Source organism: Leptinotarsa decemlineata, unplaced genomic scaffold (assembly GCF_025532065.1).
Source record: "Leptinotarsa decemlineata unplaced genomic scaffold, Ldec_3_MD MMD2_tig00000199_RagTag_RagTag, whole genome shotgun sequence".
NCBI classification, from domain to species: domain Eukaryota; kingdom Metazoa; phylum Arthropoda; class Insecta; order Coleoptera; family Chrysomelidae; genus Leptinotarsa; species Leptinotarsa decemlineata.
In genome coordinates, this window is record NW_027412544.1 from 11825834 (window position 1) to 11844029 (window position 18196).

The 18196-nt window shown below is 35.3% G+C and overlaps 1 protein-coding gene and 1 long non-coding RNA gene across 2 annotated transcripts in view; one reads left to right on the top strand and one right to left on the bottom strand.

Moving 5' to 3' along the window:
* LOC111504858 (protein spaetzle) overlaps positions 1 to 18196 on the bottom strand; it is a 144305-nt gene that overhangs the window by 89364 nt on the left and 36745 nt on the right. The gene's annotated exons all lie outside the window — the stretch shown is intronic.
* LOC111504857 (uncharacterized) overlaps positions 185 to 18196 on the top strand; it is a 25298-nt gene continuing 7286 nt past the window's right edge. Inside the window, exon 1 of the long non-coding RNA XR_012464975.1 lies at positions 185 to 541. This is a non-coding gene — a long non-coding RNA (uncharacterized lncRNA). The remainder of the gene's footprint in view (positions 542 to 18196) is intronic.

Consider the following 18196-nt stretch of genomic DNA (forward strand, 5'->3'; position numbering starts at 1 on the left):
TTCAAAGATTCCAGGAAATCGGTTGGAGGGAAAGATGATACATTCTTACGAAACTGCAGCTGCATGAACAGGTGTTTGAGTTTGATGAATAAGTAGGAAACATTCCCGTTCTCGTTCATCATTAAAACTTCGTTCTTGAAATTCTTAAAAAAATTAAATCATTTTTTAGCTAATCTTCCTAATTTTTCACAGATTTTTTTAAGGATTTCAAATCAGTTTATATCATATTAGACAATGGAAGTCCGAACTGATGAAATTATTTTCGTGCTGTGGGTAAGATGAAATTTATTGTTTCTAGATTCGTCTTCGAGTTCAGTTGAGGAATCTTATCACTGTTCTTCGGATTCTAAAGAAGATCCAATATATCAATTGAGCGAAACTGAGTCGGACAGTCATTCACGAAACGAAATTAATGTACAAAAAATACCCGTCAAATTACTTCAGAGAGGTTCAGATGAATCTTTTGAAGCACAGCCAATCCAAGAAGCAACTTCCGTAATTCCAGAGCACGAGGTGGAAGAAAATATTCAGCATATACCAGGTAATGTATAAACGAACAAATAACTGTAGGTGCGTACAATATTGAATGGGGTAATCCGGTGGAAAATCATCAAAAATGTATTTTCAACCCCGAAACACTGGTGTCAACCCAGATATTGCTGCCGCACCAAGAAACTTATGTGAAATGAAAAAATTTCTGGGTATAGTAGGTTACATGGGGTTAGTCGAACTACCTAGGGTAGAAACATTTTGAAGTAAACGCAACAACCTATATGAAAATAGCGTGGTTGGACAAGTTATGAGTCGAAATTGTTTCGAGCTTCTTTTGAACATTTAGCAATTCACAGACAACGATATGTGTCCTGAGAGCGATTGCGGATTCAAAATTGAGCCGTTCTTGAAGTTATTGATAGAAAAATTCTGAAGGGCATATACTCCCTCGCAAAAATTTTACATAGATGAAAGTTTGATTCCATTTCGAGGAAGGCTTATTATGAAACAGTACATTCCAAATAAAACCCATTAATATGGAGTCAAGTTATTCAAACTTTGTTCTGATAACGGTTATACGTGAAATATAAAATTATACTGTGGAAAGCACCAAGATACAGCAATTTCTGTTCCGACTTATATCGTTTTGACACTTTCCCAAAAACTTTTGGTTTCCGGACGTACAATTGTGACCGACAATTATACCAGCTTAGAGCTGGCGAACAAGCTACTGGATAAAAAAACACATCTTCTGGGGACTCTAAGGTCAAATCGAAGAGGCAACCCAAAGGAAGTCACAACTGAACAGTTCAAGCCTGGAGACATTGCTGCTAAGGAAAATCATCGGGGTATTTGTATTTTGAAGTGGAAAGACAAGAGAGATGTTCTCATGCTTTCAACAAAGCGTACAAATCAAACTGTTATTGTACAAAGGCGTACCGGCGAGAGAAACCAATAGCTGTAACAGAATACAATAAGGTTAAAAGTTCAATCGACTTATCGGATCAAATAGCAAGCTACAACAATGCACTTGTTGAGCTGAACGTAACAGCCTGGCCATGGGACATTCGCCGATGCGAATTTTCGCGCGGTGCGAACGGCGAAGCGTCTAGCGACTGAAATAAACGCATAGCAATGTACTTATGAAGCCACGCGCAACGGCGACTGGCGAAGCGACCGGCGAAATGTACCAAGCGAAAAGCGTGGGCGACTTGCGGCGCGACGGGCGAGTAAAACAAATACATGAATCGGTACGACGTGAGCCACGGAGTGCAGTGATCAAACGAGTTTAGTTGTTTTCGCAGCGAAAAGTTAACACCGAGACTTTTATTGCTGAAATACAAGCTAGACCATCTATTTGGAAGACTGATTGAAAAGTTACAGATTCATTATTCATTCTACCGTCAATTACATGTTAGAAGTTGTTTTTCGTTTTAGTTGTACGAAAAATTACTGTCATTTAATTCAGATTTTCGCAATGAATAACATAATTATCTGAAAGTGTTTTTATGTAATGAAATATTAATATAAGGGTAACATTTAATTAGCTGATAATATATTGGGCAAAGATAGTTCCAAATATATTCAGTTATAAAAATCCGTTTGCGACCATTACTTTCTTGGGAGAAGTTGTTCATACTGATGGGTACTGTAGGTAATTCTCCAAAATATGATCAGCTAATCAAATACTACCTCTATACATAGGTATATAGATGAATACGTAATGTAGATTAATATAGATGGATATGTATAGATACGTAAGTACATACCTTAATGTCAAAAACAATTCTTCAGCGGCACTTAAAATTCTATTTGCATTAAGTTTTTTCTCCAATTCTGGTTGAATATTCATAAAAATATAATCGAAGGTTTCAATACTCATCCTGGTATACTCAAAAAATTTTTCTGGATGTAACCTGTATTTCTCGTACTTCTTGTGGAATTCTCCATCTACACCCCGTTTCTTATTCAAATCATGTACTCGACAATCTCTTACCAATATTAGGTCTTGAACCAAAAAACTATTACTTTCCAAGCAATATCGAGATAAATTCGATAAAGACATTTCGCTGTCGGACTATTGGTCACGGCGGCGAACGTGACTATCCGTGGCCTGCAAATGGTGCCGCGCGTATAGTCGCCTCGCCTCCCGCTTTGACATTCGCAACGCCGATCCCCGTGACCATACCGTACAATGTCTATATCGAATTCATCTCGATATGGCTTGGAAAGTAATAGTTTTTTGGTTTAAGACCTAATATTTGTAAGAGATTGTGGAGTTCATGATTTGAATAAGATTATATCCAGGAAAATGTTTTTAGTATACCAGGATAAGCATTGAAACCATTGATTAATTCTTATGAATATTCAACCAGAATTGGAAAAAAAACTTAATGCAAATAGAATTTTAAGTGCCGCTGAAAAATTGTTTTTGACATTAAGGCATGTAATTACCTATCTATACATATCCATCTATATTAATCTACATTACGTATTCATCTATATACCTATGTATAGAGGTAATATTTAATTAGCTGATCATATTTTGGAGATTTACCTATAGTATCCATCAGTATGAACAACTTTTCCCTAGAAAGTAATGGTCCCAAACGAATTTTTCATAACTAAATTTATTTGGAACTATATTTGCACAAAATATCATCAGCTAATCAAATGTTACCCTGTATATTAATATTTCATGAAATAAAAACACTTTCAGATAATTATGTTATTTATTGCAAAAATCCAAATTAAATAACAGTAATTTTTCGTACAACTAAAACAAAAAACAACTTTTAACTTGTAATTGACGGTAGAATGAAGTAGATTGAAGAATGAAGTATTTCAGCAATAAAAGTCCCGGTGTTCATTTTTCGCGGCTCGCGCCGTACTGATTCATGTATTTGTTTTACTCGCCCGTCGCGCCGCAAGTCGCTCACGCGGTTCGCTTGGTACATTTCGCCGGTCGCTTCGCCGGTCACCGTTGCGCGTGGCTTCATAAGTACATTGCTATGCGTTTATTTCAGTCGCTAGACGCTTCACCGTTCGCACCGCGCGAAAATTCGCATCGGCGAGTGTCCCGTGGCCAGGCTGTAACACGTCGTACGCGACGCGAAAAATGCGTCACTAGAAAAACAGGGCTTTATCAGTACTTTTCGAGGGTTGTTTTCGATGCGTCGAACTACGCTTTCATTAAATCAAAGTAAACAAAGGTCTGTATTGAAGAGCTTTATTATTCGAAAAAATTAAAGCAAATTGTTTAGCGAGTCGTGTTTTGAGCTTGTAACAAATTTGAAGACATCCGAATATTTATGTCGAAATATGGTTGTACCAAACGCACAAAAAAGTTTTCATAACATATCATTATTGTTGAACGTTTCTTCCATTAGATGTATTTTTGTGCCACATACTGCAAGATTGCATGACCATGTTGTGACGTACTCCATCTCTTATGAATAGCGATGTGCCGAGTACCGTTTGTTTCGAGTCAGACTCGATTCCTGCTTTAGAACTCGCCTACTCGAGTCCAACTGACTCGAGTTTCGAATTCGAATTTAGTTAACTCGCTCGTACATGCGTTGCCAACCGTACTATTTGAATCGTATTAATACGACCTTTTTGGCTTTGGTACGATGTACAGTCAAATTTCTGTAATCAATTTTGAACTTTATAGCGAAATAATAAGGTTGGTTTCCGCTTGGGAAAAGTTGACAAATTGTGGTAACTTGATGGGCTGCCCACCATATGATCGTATATTCCTAATCGTACGCAAAATATACGATCTTTTCAAATATTAGAATAAAATGAGAAAAAAATCCGATTAATTTAATTTGTCAATACAAAAAATCAATAACGATCTTTAGTTGTTTTTTTATTAATAATGCACTCATTCAACCATTTTTAGACTTGAACGAGCTTTGAACTTTTTTTTCGTATTTTTTAGAACGCATCCAATATTTTCAAAACTCCATAGCTTATCGATGATACCGGGGTTTCCCACGCAATTTAACTCTTACTTTGAGGTTATATTACGTCATTATAATACAAACGATATTAGATTCCTCTAGGATCATGTTTCGAATTTTTTATTTAATGTTTATAATTATCTTTCAGTAAAAATTATTTATTCATTATTGTTGTGTTATTATGTTTAACCTAACCTACACGGTGTTTGAAGTTAACTCCTTTTTATTTTTCCCTTTTGTTCTAAAATCGAACTCTAGTTCTGGACTAGAATTTTGAGACTCGAATTCTGAACTCGAATTTCTAGACTCGAGTCCAGCCGGACTCGAGTCAATATTCGAATACCAAACATAGAATTCGAGTACCAGTCTCGAATCAGGAAATCAAGTCATGATTCGAATACCGTACAAACTGTCTCGAGTCGACTCTATCCATCAAAACAGCGACTCGGCACATCACTACTTAAGAAGGTTTCAATAGTGAACTCATTGAGTTTCACAATAGCATGCCATCTGACTTAACAATATAATCGTTATGATTGTTTTTATAACTTAACTGTGATGCAGTATAGTTAAAACACCATGTATAGGCAATTTACTATCAGTTCAAACCACGCGCGTACTATGTTATCATAACCAGTTCCCTGCTATCAGAATTTAGTGCTTTTTTCAATCAACAGGAAGCATATGGATATTTACATTAACCAATGTAACAATATTTGCATAATCAAATGAAAGGTGAAAATGATTCAAAAATACAAAAATACATCTTTGAACCTTGTAATATCCAGCCCGTACACACATAATTTGCAAAACATCGGTCATCATATTATAGTGATTTTCAGTAGGCGTGTGTGAATAGATCAAAATAGTTCATAACAGCCATGTTAGTGATGGGATGATTATATGAATGATTCACAAATTAGGTTGATATATTCATCACCTTCAAAGACACTCTTTATTGAATGTCATATTTACATTTCTTTCATGATTGCACCAAACCATACACATATTTTTCAGAAAAACTGTATATTTGCTACTAACCTGTGCAACTAATCGGGTTTTGACGGCATCGACCAGTACCTTGTTGTTGAGATCCATAATTTCATATTTCCGTCTGGATTTTTTTCTGTTCGCTTTCCAACTTTGTTTCAGGTAACCTCTTCTCATTTGACTCTCAAAATTTGAAGGAACAGTCAATAGAGGTGTTGAACATGTATAAGACCTCTTTTACATTTTTCTGACATTTTTACATTTTTCTGACTTCAAACATTCTTTATACAAAATGAAAGTAAGTGTCATTCAATCCATACAATGTTCATGAATATTGAAGTGAATCCCAATAATTACCTTCAGTATAGGATGGTGAACATCTGAAATTATTTTGAAAGAAAGTTTTTGGCCTCCTACTACTCCATCTTGATACAAAAAAATGTGGGAATCTTCCAAAGAAAGGAAGGAAGAAATCCTGGAAAGTTGTGACCAAGTGCGTGATTTTTCGTTAAATTGTATTTGGACAGACGCAGCTTATGTGAACAGTGACGACATTTTCAACCGCTACAATTCTTATACTTGGACACAACAAAATTCTCATTCTATTAGGGAACGGAGAAGTCAGGGAAAATTTGAATTCAGTCTGTAGGTAGCTATTCATTTATTTCAGAGGTATTTAGAAATCTGAAGGCAAATTATTGAACCCCTTGTCAATGAATTGCCACTAATGGAGCACACAATACTGCAATTGTCAACAATTTTTTGGCTGCAAATATTAGTGGTAATTGGATAGCCAACAAAGGACCCAACCGTTGGCCGGCCAGGTCACCGGACCTAAAGCCTATGAACTTTTAACTCAGGTGACGGTTGAAAGATATTATTTTTGAATTGCCGAACAGTTCTAGATACGAATTGGAAGCGGCAGATGTACTAAATAATTCGTCAAAAAACATTCAGAGAAGGTATCACCTGTCTGTAGGAGAAGCTGGTAGAAATTTCGAACACTTTCTCTGAAGAAATATGTTTCATTATTTGTTCTTCATCATTATTATCAATGTTATTGAAGATTCATTTATCAGTAGTAAATATGTTACAATCTTCGTTCGGGTTTGAAAGCCGTCGTGGTTTGGAACTGTATTCTAACGTTTCGCTAGCACGAGTGACTGGCTTCTTCAGAGGTCTATTCATCCTGATGATTCATCGGTGAACCATCTAAAGCTGCTAGATTCCATCCAGAAAAGAGCAATCCACCTGATCGGAGACGTGAACATCGCTCGCAACCTCAATAGTTTGGAACAATGAAGAGAAGTTATAGATTTGTCTCTTTTCTATGGATATTTTCACGAGAAGTGTTCAAGTGACTTAGCACATTTGATTTCACCAAGTGCGATACATATCAAAAATACGCAACGGACTGTGGCTGCTCATCATTTTGAGATTCAACTCAGTACACCTCGAACTTCACTGTTCAAAAACTATTTCATGTGAAGGACTGCATTTATGTGAAATAAACTCCCCGAGAACGTTTTTTCAAATGAATTTGATCTCCAGCGATTCAAATCCAATGTAAATTGCAGGCACCACTCTGTGTTCCGTTTCTAAAAAAAATATATCATTTGGAAAAATAAGTTTTTCATACCATAGACTTCTACATAGAAAAGTGCTTTTGATGAATGCGGTTTTCACCATTGAGTTTGTCATAACATTTGACCCTCAGACACAGGTATCAGTTTTCATCTATCTAGTTTGAAAACAGGAGTTTCCCTTTAAAAGTGTTAATTTTGGTCCACTCTGTATAGGTCCCTTGCTGAATGTATATCATTCTTCTGTACATAAATTAAGCTGTGCATGAATTATTTGCCTCCTGTGGTCCAATGCCTCATATTCGCATGAAATATGATGAATTGTCTTGCTCCTTTTGTTGCTTTGCCTACTATTTCATGGGTTGGGCGAATCGCTTTGTCTGATCTTTCGCACACTGGAATATCCAAATTGCCAGATATCAGAATTTGAATATATATTATAAAATATAACGTATGACTGGCCTGGCACTAAATTTTCAATGGACCGTTATACCATTTACTGCTCATCCTCTGAGTTTCAATAAAATAATGAATATTTCAAATTCTGATGAGTGTGTTGAACGAACTGTTTCTGAAATAGCTTTAATTCATTTCCTGGAGATTGACAGTCACTTCTGCACTCGGATTTCCCATATATTCATCACTTCCATCAATCCGTAACATAATCAATAGCGGACGATTTTCACCATTGAGGTTGATCGACCTTTTTTTTTCGAACTTATGGAAATTGATTCCTTACGTTGTCAAAACTTTGTCTAGTTATCGCAATATTTCGAATACATGTCATGAATACATGTCATGAACACGGTTGCAGGCTTCGAATTTTCCTTTTTGACAATTTTTTTTTGTCAATTCTCCTTGTTGAGGCAACAAAAGTCGCCAGTACATAGTTGCAGAAAGCAACAACAACTTTTTGGTGAAGCTATTGTGAAAGTGGAGGCATATAAACAGAAGTGGAAAACACAGAAAAATAGGTGTTGGTAGGTCCATTCTATCAGATTATATTATATTCTCCACTATCACTCGCAAAAGTTTATTCTGGTCTCACCGTTGCAAACTCCAAATAATTCAATTTCTCAACAAAATAGATCAGCTTGGTAAGAGCCATGTGAATCGAAAACCGCCCAACTATCCAAATTTTTGTCACTGATTCATGTGTGTGTTTAGTTTTTTCAATCTCCCAAAACACAAATCAATGGCAACGTTTTCCGCGAATACATGCACATAGATCGTAGACCTATGCGACTGTACTTGAAAGATTAGGACTGTATGAGGCAATTCGTAGTTGACAGTTGGAGACATCAAGTCGAAGACCATTACCAGAATACTGTGACTTTCAGGGTAAGCCAATAGTCTGCTACGCTTCCTGTAGACCTATTTTCATAATTGGCAACTCTTTGATTTTTTCACATTCTCTAGAAATATTTAGAGAAGAATCAGTTCTGAAAGGATTTCCATGGCAGTGACACTGTGATGCTGATGGCACCAGTGATCTCCAAGCAAGTTTGTCTCTATTAACAAGAGAGCTTGGTCTGAATCATTTCCTGTAAATATTTGGACCAACAGGCAAGTTTTCATTGATTCGACTCTCATGGTATATACAAAACAAAATTTTTTGAGGCTTGAGCCGCAACATTTTCTAGAAATTTTTCGCAATTTCCATTGGAACAACTTGACTTCGAGAAAAACTTTTTTCGAGTGAGCGTTCCTGGTGAGTTTCTTTATGATATTTCAATATCTAGATATTGACCTCCGATGCAAATGGAGTAAACAGCACCACTGAAAGAATTTGAAAATTGATAACCCAAAATTATCTACCTGGTAAAGGAACAAAAATAATAGTATCATCAAGTCATAATATAAATTGCTTTGGTGCCTCATTACTAGACTTGGTTAAAATTGAAAAAATCAACAGATAATTCACATGAGTATCCTATTTCTGAAGTTCTAGACTGGAGCAATGAGTATATGGGAAACTGCATTACTATATACGCTAGTAAAATATTCTCTCTATATCATAGTCTGCTTGTTGAATCCAACGCCATATTTAAAGGTGACATTACAGTCGCAGTTCTGCTAGATTTTTTAAGACGCGGTAAACCGGAAACTTGTTGTATCAAATTGGTGAGACTTTCTAATAATGCTCACACATTAAAATCTGTTTTTCCGTTAATCAGCTGCCGCCCCCATACGAACGACAACTCTCAGAAGTTGAGAAACTTGTGCGAGCTAAGGACTAACGAGGTCTTACCTTTTAACGTGTGATTCCTAAAACCTTCTTTCAAAACTATCTGGTATAATGCGAAGAGTTGTAATATATGACAATGTATCAATAAAAATGCAAACAGTTGTAGTCGAAGAAAATGCGTCTCAGGCTCCACCTGAGTTATTTTTTTATTCAATATACAAAACCAGTATTAGTCCAGTCATTTGAAGTTTCATCTGCGGAAAAATTTCTACTGAGCGGAATTTTGGTATACACCTTCATTATAGTGTTTCAATGAAGATGTGAAAAATCGACATTGATATCGTGCCTGCTAAAAAAATTATAAGGGTCAAAAGGTCACGAAAATCAGTTTTTCGGGAATATCTCGCGACCTATGGCTCGAAGTTCAATAAAGGTCATTATAAAAATTATTTTTCATATGATTATCTACAAAAAATGTCCCTTATATTTTTCTGTAAAGTCAAAGACTAAATTATGATGATGCACTCGTTTCCGCACCACCTTTGAGGTAGAATGCAAAGCGCGTTGTTTTACATGGTTTCCCCCGTAGACATAATCCATGAACTGTAATAAAAAGTTTTTTTTTATTTTGTGCTCAATAATTTATTATTTGTACTTTGAAAAATAGGGAAAAACAATTTTTGTATAAAATTTTCCTTTATATTCATTCGTCGTCGATATCCTCGATTTCAACTTCATCAAAAGTTGCTGACAAAACATCGAATTGACTTATTACTGTATTTAAATCAACATCTTCATCATTTTCTTCACTAGTTTACTCTGCGTTTGAACATGACTGGCCATGACAATGTCCACAAGCTTCAGAACATCTCAATCCAATTTTTTCACATCCACATTTGCCGCCACAATCTTTTGTACAATTACAAAAGATTGTGTTTAGTAGATCATTGGGTTCTAGTGGCAATAAAGTCGTTATTGGTTGTAATATATTATTTTTCAACTCCCAACCTTACTGTTCTGGATCAATTTCTTTTCCTAGCCAGGTTTGTATTTGATAATAGACTCAATAAATATGCTGTTGAGCTGCTGAAGAAGTGGGTGATAATAATTGAAATTTCACAGATGTGCTTTATCTTGTTAATTTAGCAAAGGTGCACTATCTGTAATTGTCAATTGAATTTTCTGATTTTGCATCACCGTACATTGCTAGTAGAAAATATATTCCAGCATTGACAAGGGCATTTCGAGCGCAATTTTCTTGTTGGGATATTTCTGCAGAATTGTGTAAATTGGGTCTTTTTTTAAACATCTTCATGACTTTAATTTTTCCTTTCCCAAAAAGTGTTGAAGTTGTGTCACATCCGGTCATAGCATGTAGAAACAGAATATTTTTCTTGCAGTGTGGATACTTGTTGAAGCTCTCAGTCAAGTATATTTTTGTTTCAACATTGTTTTTCCCTGGTTTCTTGAAGAAATGGATATAGGTTAATCAAGTATTTGTGTTCGTGCTATGCGAAGTACCAATAGATCTATGTCTTCGCCAACGATAATTGTAGTATTATTTATTGATTTTTCAATTGCTGTTTCAACTATTAAGACGTCAGCATTATCACGTGATTGTCTTGTAGAAATACCAATTTTTTTGAAATTATCAATGAGCATTTATTGATTTTCTTCTGTTGAATCGATTAGATAAAACTTAAATACATTGATGAAAAGCAATAGAGTTGACGCCTTATATGTATACGGTATACAATACCCTATGTGAGTGTATTCTACTCGCTTTCTCAGCGCTCTAGTCCGAAAACGGTTGCAGATAACATTTTTCATGGATAATCGTATGAGGAATAATAGAAAGATCTTTTGACCCTTATAACTTTTTTAGCCGGCACAATATCAATGTCGATTTCTCACATATAGAGAAGATTTCGAAATAGAGCAATGTAGATCTTAATGCAGTTGATACTCAGTTGTAGTATTCAAAAGTGATGCATGATGGATAAACGAAATTATTTGTTAGAGATCTACAATAATTCATTGAATTCAGTAAGATTGGTTTTGAAAGTTTGCCATAATCTCACGATCAATTTTCTCTCAATTTTTCACATATACAGGTTGATTCACGGTGGATGGCACATTAGACGTTTCTGGTGAACCAGACAACGGATCACTTTGAAAATTCAATGAAGGGCATATTCGGACATTCTCTAGCCAACTAAAATATTTTCGACAATGCGGTGTTGCCGCTTCTATTAGAAAGCAGTAGCAACTTTGATTTTTTAAATGAAACACTCTGTATATAATATTATTTTTGAAATCTCCAACAATTGCCCGACAACTTTTTTTGATATTCCCCTATACCTATCTGTTACCGTTTTCGAAATAAAAATTAATTTCAATTTTTTTCTTCGAAAATCATGACTTCTAAAAATGCCGATATCTTTCAGTTAAGAAGTACTATGATATCGAAATTTGGTTTGGAGTTAGGTGATACTTGGACACTTCCCACACGTCAGCCTAATCTCCATTACTTCAATACAGGGTGGTAAAAAAATACAGTTTTTTCGTTTGCTTGAAAAAGTTGCTGAAATTTGATTATTTTGAATGGAACACCCTGTATATTATTTAAAATTCGGAAAGCTGCTGAAATTTGGTTTCTTTCTATGTATATCATACCTATACCTAACTAGTCAAGTTTCGGACTTATGAACATTTATTTGTGAAAATGTCCATTCAGAATGGTATTTCCATTCGGTTTGGTGCTTTTAAAGTTGATCCAAATGCATTGAAATTGTTCTGAATTCGTATAAATTTCTTGAGGTTCATTGGCGGTAGATTCGGATACATTTCATTGAACTTTCTACATGTTCTGCTGATAATTTTGTCACACTGTCCAAAAATAATAAACAAATTCATAAGAACTTCGTTTGAATAGTTTTGTTCCATCGTTTTGAAGGTATTTGCAACTTCTGAAGTGACAAAAATGTCGATATTATTAGGAGAATGTCACAACGCTACTGTCAAATAGTAATCATGGCCTGCTTACCAAATACCGAATGGAAATACTATTCTGAAGGGACATTTTCACAAATAAATGTTCATAAGTCTGAAACTTGACTAGTTAGGTATAGGTATGATATACATAGAAAGAAAGCAAATTTCAGCAGCTTTCCGAATTTTCAATAATATACAGGGTGTTCCATTTAAAATAATCAAATTTCAGCAACTTTTCCAAGCAAACGAAAAAACTGTATTTTTTTACCACCCTGTATTGAAGTAACGGAGATTAGGCTGACGTGTGGGAAGTGTCCAAGTATCACCTAACTCCAAATCAAATTTCGATATCATAGTACTTCTTAACTAAAAGATATCGGCATTTTTAGAAGTCATGATTTTCGAAGAAAAAAATTGAAATTAATTTTTATTTCGAAAACGGTAACAGATAGGTATAGGAAAATATTAAAAAAAGTTGTCGTGCAATTGTTGGAGATTCCAAAAATAATATTATATACAGAGTGTTCCATTTGAAAAATCAAAGTTGCTACTGCTTTCTAATAGAAGCGGCAACACCACATTGTCGAAAATATTTTAGTCGGCTAGAGAATGTCCGAATATGCCCTCCATTAAATTTTCAAAGTGATCCGTTGTCTGGTTCACCAGAAACGTCTAATGTGCCATCCACCGTGAATCAGCCTGTATACCTGGTTATCTATGGAGTTGAAAAAGAAGAATCTATACATAAGATCTTGTCAATGATCGCACATTATCATTGTCTGCCTTCCAAATAATGAACGAATATTGGGTGAATGCATGCACTTATGATGCATTTTCCACAAAAAAATATTGCTCCATAATATCGTACTGAAAAACTGAGTTTTCTATTAATGAAACACCTTTTTACGAGCTCATATAAAAATATCAATCGATTTTTTCCATCCTAATTGATCATTCCTTCTGAATCATGTATAGGAATCTTATTATAACGTTTTTATTTACTTGTGTTGGAAAAATGTGTCAGGAACTTCTATACATATCACGAAATTACGATATATTGAAGTGTTTAGACTCTATCCTGGATGGCCATGCCGAATCCTTCAATCAGAGTTAATGAAAAGTTGTGTGTCTTATAAATTGAAAATTCCAATGTTGCTAAATGAAACTTCATTGTGTAGCCACAGAATGGAAATGGCTCCTGTAGCTTTCATGAACGGTTTTCAACTCAGTAAACTCATTCGATATCAAAAACTCCACCAAGCTCATCGGATAATTGAGCAGATACCTGAAAAATGCTGCAATGTCTGCACTCTGCACTTTTTTGTAAGGAAAAAACAAAAGAAGCACTACAGATAAAACTTCAAGGCACACTGAGATCGGTGCCTGTGCGAAAGTAGCGATTCACGTTGGGAGATTAAATTCATTTGGAAAAACGTTATCAGGGAGTTTATTCCACATAAATGCAGTTCTTCACATGGAAAAGTTTTCAAACAGTGAAGTTTGAGGTGTACTGCGTTGAACCTCAAAACGATGAGCAGCCACAGTTCGTTGTGCATTTCTTGGTGGAATCAAATATGCCAAGTCACTCGAACATCTCCTGTGAAAGTATCTATGGAAGAGGGGCACCTCTCCAACCTTTCTTCAGTATTCCAGACTATCATGGTTGCAAGTAATGTTTGTGTCTCCAATCAGGCGGATGACTGTTTTCTGGATAGAATCCAGCAGCTTCAGAGTTTGGTTAGAACAATACTCTAAATAAGGTCTGGCCTGAGCTTTATAAAGCATCAAAGTTGCTGAGGTGTGTACATTTTTCCGATTCGTGTAGAATTCGAAAGTTGACAACCTTTCTGTTGTCGAAAAACTGTGAAGCGAACTATTTGGAACTGAAACTCTTATGAAAGTAGATGAGTTTTTGAGTACACACATCAAGTTGATGCAGCTTCTTTCGATTCCACTTTACTACTTCGATAGATTAGGGTGAAATTGAAATGGTGAGCATATTCGTTGTAGCAACTTTACCCCCGACAGTTCAAATATATCAAAGTTCGTGCAAATTTTTGCCTCGTAGAGTATTCCCAAACGAGTTCATCTTCTGCAAATGACATTGTTCAACTTCGAGGTAAGTATTCGTCTTTCCGAACTCCATGTTTCACTCCGTTCTTTCTGCCCGAATTCCATTAAGGACTGACGAATACTTCTTGCCCAGCGTTGAAATGAAGATCCTTATGTTTTGGTTCTCGAAGGTTAATAGACCTAGAATTTACCAGAGTGAAACTCTGATTGAAAAGTTGCAGAAAATAATGGAGAGGGAACACACCCCTCCTGAAAGTGATTAGCTCTGTTTGGACTCAAGACGTCGTTGTTCCTTGATTGCACAAGCTTTGACTAACAGACAGACAGATTTAGGTATCATCTTCAATAAAAAAGCTCATTCAGAACGTTTATTTGGAAAATTACTCTTATAAATGGGTCCCTAGTGACATGACAAAGGATTTCTTCAAAATCTTGGGTTCTTGAGATATAAAAATCACGTATAAAAGCTTTTTAAGACATAAATTATAAGAGTAAGTCCATCTGATTCAACTTATTCAAGAATATGAACATTGAATTACACTGAAATCACATTTCTCTATTCAGTTAGAACTCCAAAGATTCCTTTTGGAACTGAAACAGATATCATTCACACGAACGCTACACTGTGGCATTTATTTGAATATTATTGAAATCGAATCTGGAGCTCATGTCAACCAAACCGTAACCTTGTCGACAATTGGCCTGCGAAATTTTTCCCTTTTGATATATCTAGAAGAGAACTGTATACAAAAAAACAAAATTGTTTGTTATACAGAAAAACATTGAGGTGTATTCAAATCCTTTTACTTGCTCCAACGGTTGCGATCTAAATGCCTATAATTATTGGGAAATTTAATGATATATCTATTGGAATGGAATATACGCTATTCATTGAAAGTAAGCTGCAACTCTGGCCCTGAAACAGAAATGTTGGATTCTTCCATATTTCACATTCAAGGAAATGATAATCTGGTTATGATTCGCATCGGCGCCGTTCTTCTGTAGTTTATTTTTGTGAATTCACTGCACAAATATAGACAAAGAAGATAACATTTGCTCCCACATACAGTGCGGTTCATATGAATGGAATAAATTCATTTTTAGCGTTATTATGTACTATGTAAAAAAACCTGAAACAGGTCGATTTTTATTCTTAAATTGACAATTTACAGTATGAAAATATTATCCACGTCCAGCAGCCCTTCTGAATCGTGTGGCACCTTGTTGGAAAGGGATTTTAGTCCTCTGTTCAGCAATATAGAGTTTTTTTAGTTTGGAGCAATCATAACTGATAAAATCAATTTTTACAATTAAATTAAATGTTCAAAATGACCACCATTATTCACTTCTTAGAAATAACCTGATCTATTAAACAGACAATCCCTGTAACACGCTCCTTACTAACCTTGAATCCTGGAAAAAATCTCTGAAGATACTAAAATATTAGACAAAAAGCCAAATAAACAATTGATATGAATCTAGTAGGCTGCTGTCATTTAGGTATTTAAAGTTACTAAAAGACGTCAGTATAATATTTGTGGGCGTATTAAATTTAATTATGGCTCAAAGACTCAAAGAATAGACATTTTAATTATGATCGGTTGCGGTAATAAAACAAGAACTCAAAAGGAGGTTTGTGAAATGTTTAATTATAAATACCATGGTCAACACGTGTCGCAGTCTACAGTTAGCAAAATTGAAAAAAAGTTTCGTGAAACTGGAAAACCAGGTAGAAATGTTCAATTCACTGGTTCAGGAGTTAAATGAAGATGATCGTGATAGAAGGCAAGAATTCTGTGAATTGATGATGGACAGAATGAACGCAGATTTACAGTTCATAAACAAAATAGTGTTTTCTGATGGAGCGACGTTTCATTTAAACGGAACAGTTAACAGACAGAACTGTAGATATTGGAGCAGAGAAAATCCTCACTGGATGTGTGCGACTCACACTCAATATCCTTAAAAAGGTAACGTTTGGGATGGTATCATTAACAATAAAATTATTGGCCCTTATTTTTTGAGGGCACTGTTGATAGTGGAATTTATCTAGATTTTTCGATTAAATTTTTAGTGCCTGTATTACAAATACATTTTCCTGATGTTAATCATCCAAATGAGATAGATCGAACTATTTACTACCAACAAGACGGAGCTCCACCGCATTTTGCACGTACAGTTAGGAATTATTTAAACGAGGTTTTTCCCAATAGGTGGATTGGAAGACGTGGAACGATCGAAAGGCCGGCTAGATCCCCCGATTTGACTCCTCTTGATTACTTATTATGGGGTTATTTGAAATCTAAAGTATATTTTAATAGACCAAATGATATTATTGATTTAAAAGTTAGGATAACGGTAGAAACTAACAAAATAACCCCCGAGGTCATACAAAATGTTGTACGAGAATTCCAATATCGCCTTGGTTATTGTCAAGAAGTTAATGGTGATCATTTTGAATATTTAATTCAATTGTAAAAAGTACATTGAAAAATACATTCTAAATATTATTATGTGGCATTATTATCTTCATTCTACGTAAAGTTTTGTGTTACCTTGAGACATTATCAAAATTTTACATCCTAAAAATCAATTTTCTCTGTTATGATTGCACCAAACCTAAAAACCTTTATATTGCTGAACAGAGAACTGAAATCCCTTTCCAACAAGGTGCCACACGACCCCCTTTGCTATTTAAACTTTTCGAGGGGGAGCACCTCCTCAGGTCACCAACATCTGCAAAAAATAGTCCTCATATTCGGGCACTCACAGAAATCAAAGTAAGTGCTTCAACAAATCACGTCAATTTTCTACATCCCAGCTATGATTTCCACTTCCGATTCAGACGTAACTTTGGAATATTTTTTTATGGAGAGCGATCTCTCCTGTCAACGAAAGGAAATGCTGGAACCTCGAAAGTTTAATGATATGTGATTCAAAATAATATCACAGAAGAACACTGAATTCATATGCTGCGTTTATCGAACACCAAGCGATACATAATATAGGACGCTATTCTCTTCACTTGCGAAAACCATTGACTTTCTACAAATCAATTCTCCCAGTGCCAAAATTTTCATATTCGTTGACTTCAATATCCACAATATCGAATGGCTCAAATTTTCAAATATCATCGAAGAAGACGGTCGCAATAAGCAGCAGACTTACTCAGATTATAAATGAGCCAACCAGGATTCCTGACGGTGATGGAGAATATACTAGACTTCTGGATCTATAACTAACAACCAATCCAGAAATTTACACAGTCACCATAAGGTATCCATTGGTATCTTCTGATCACAAACTAATTTATGTGTTGAGTAAATTATCGATAAATGTTGGGGAACAATCCAAGCCGCGCAGTTTGGCATTACAGATCAGCCGAATGGAAGGATCTTCAAGACCATTTATGAAATTTTCCCTGGCTAGATATTTGTTTCAGCTCTTATAATTGAAAGTAGAAAGCCGAATCCGTTCTTTCCCAATTGAAAGTTGTTTTTTGAGAATATTTGTTTGAGACGTTATTTTCTACACTGAGTTCCTGAGATGGAAAAATAATATGGACAAATGTAACATAATTTTCGTGTATCATATCTCAGACAGGTCTCTTTCATTTTTTGTGAATTTGTAGGAGATTATACCTAAACAAAATAAAATATTTCAATCTTTTTTTCAAAAAAAACCCAGTCACCGTGCGATAGTAATTACTCTAGGTGCTTGGAAACGAGAAACCCTTAAATGCATATTGTTGCAATATTGCAACAACCGATTTCATAGGCTTTTAAATTGTTACTGGCTATTATACGATGCCTTAGCACAGCGTTGCATATCTACAACGATCCAATTCGAAGTATACCGTCGGATATTTCGATTATAAAAGGGAATGTATTTAGGATTTTAGAATTTATACT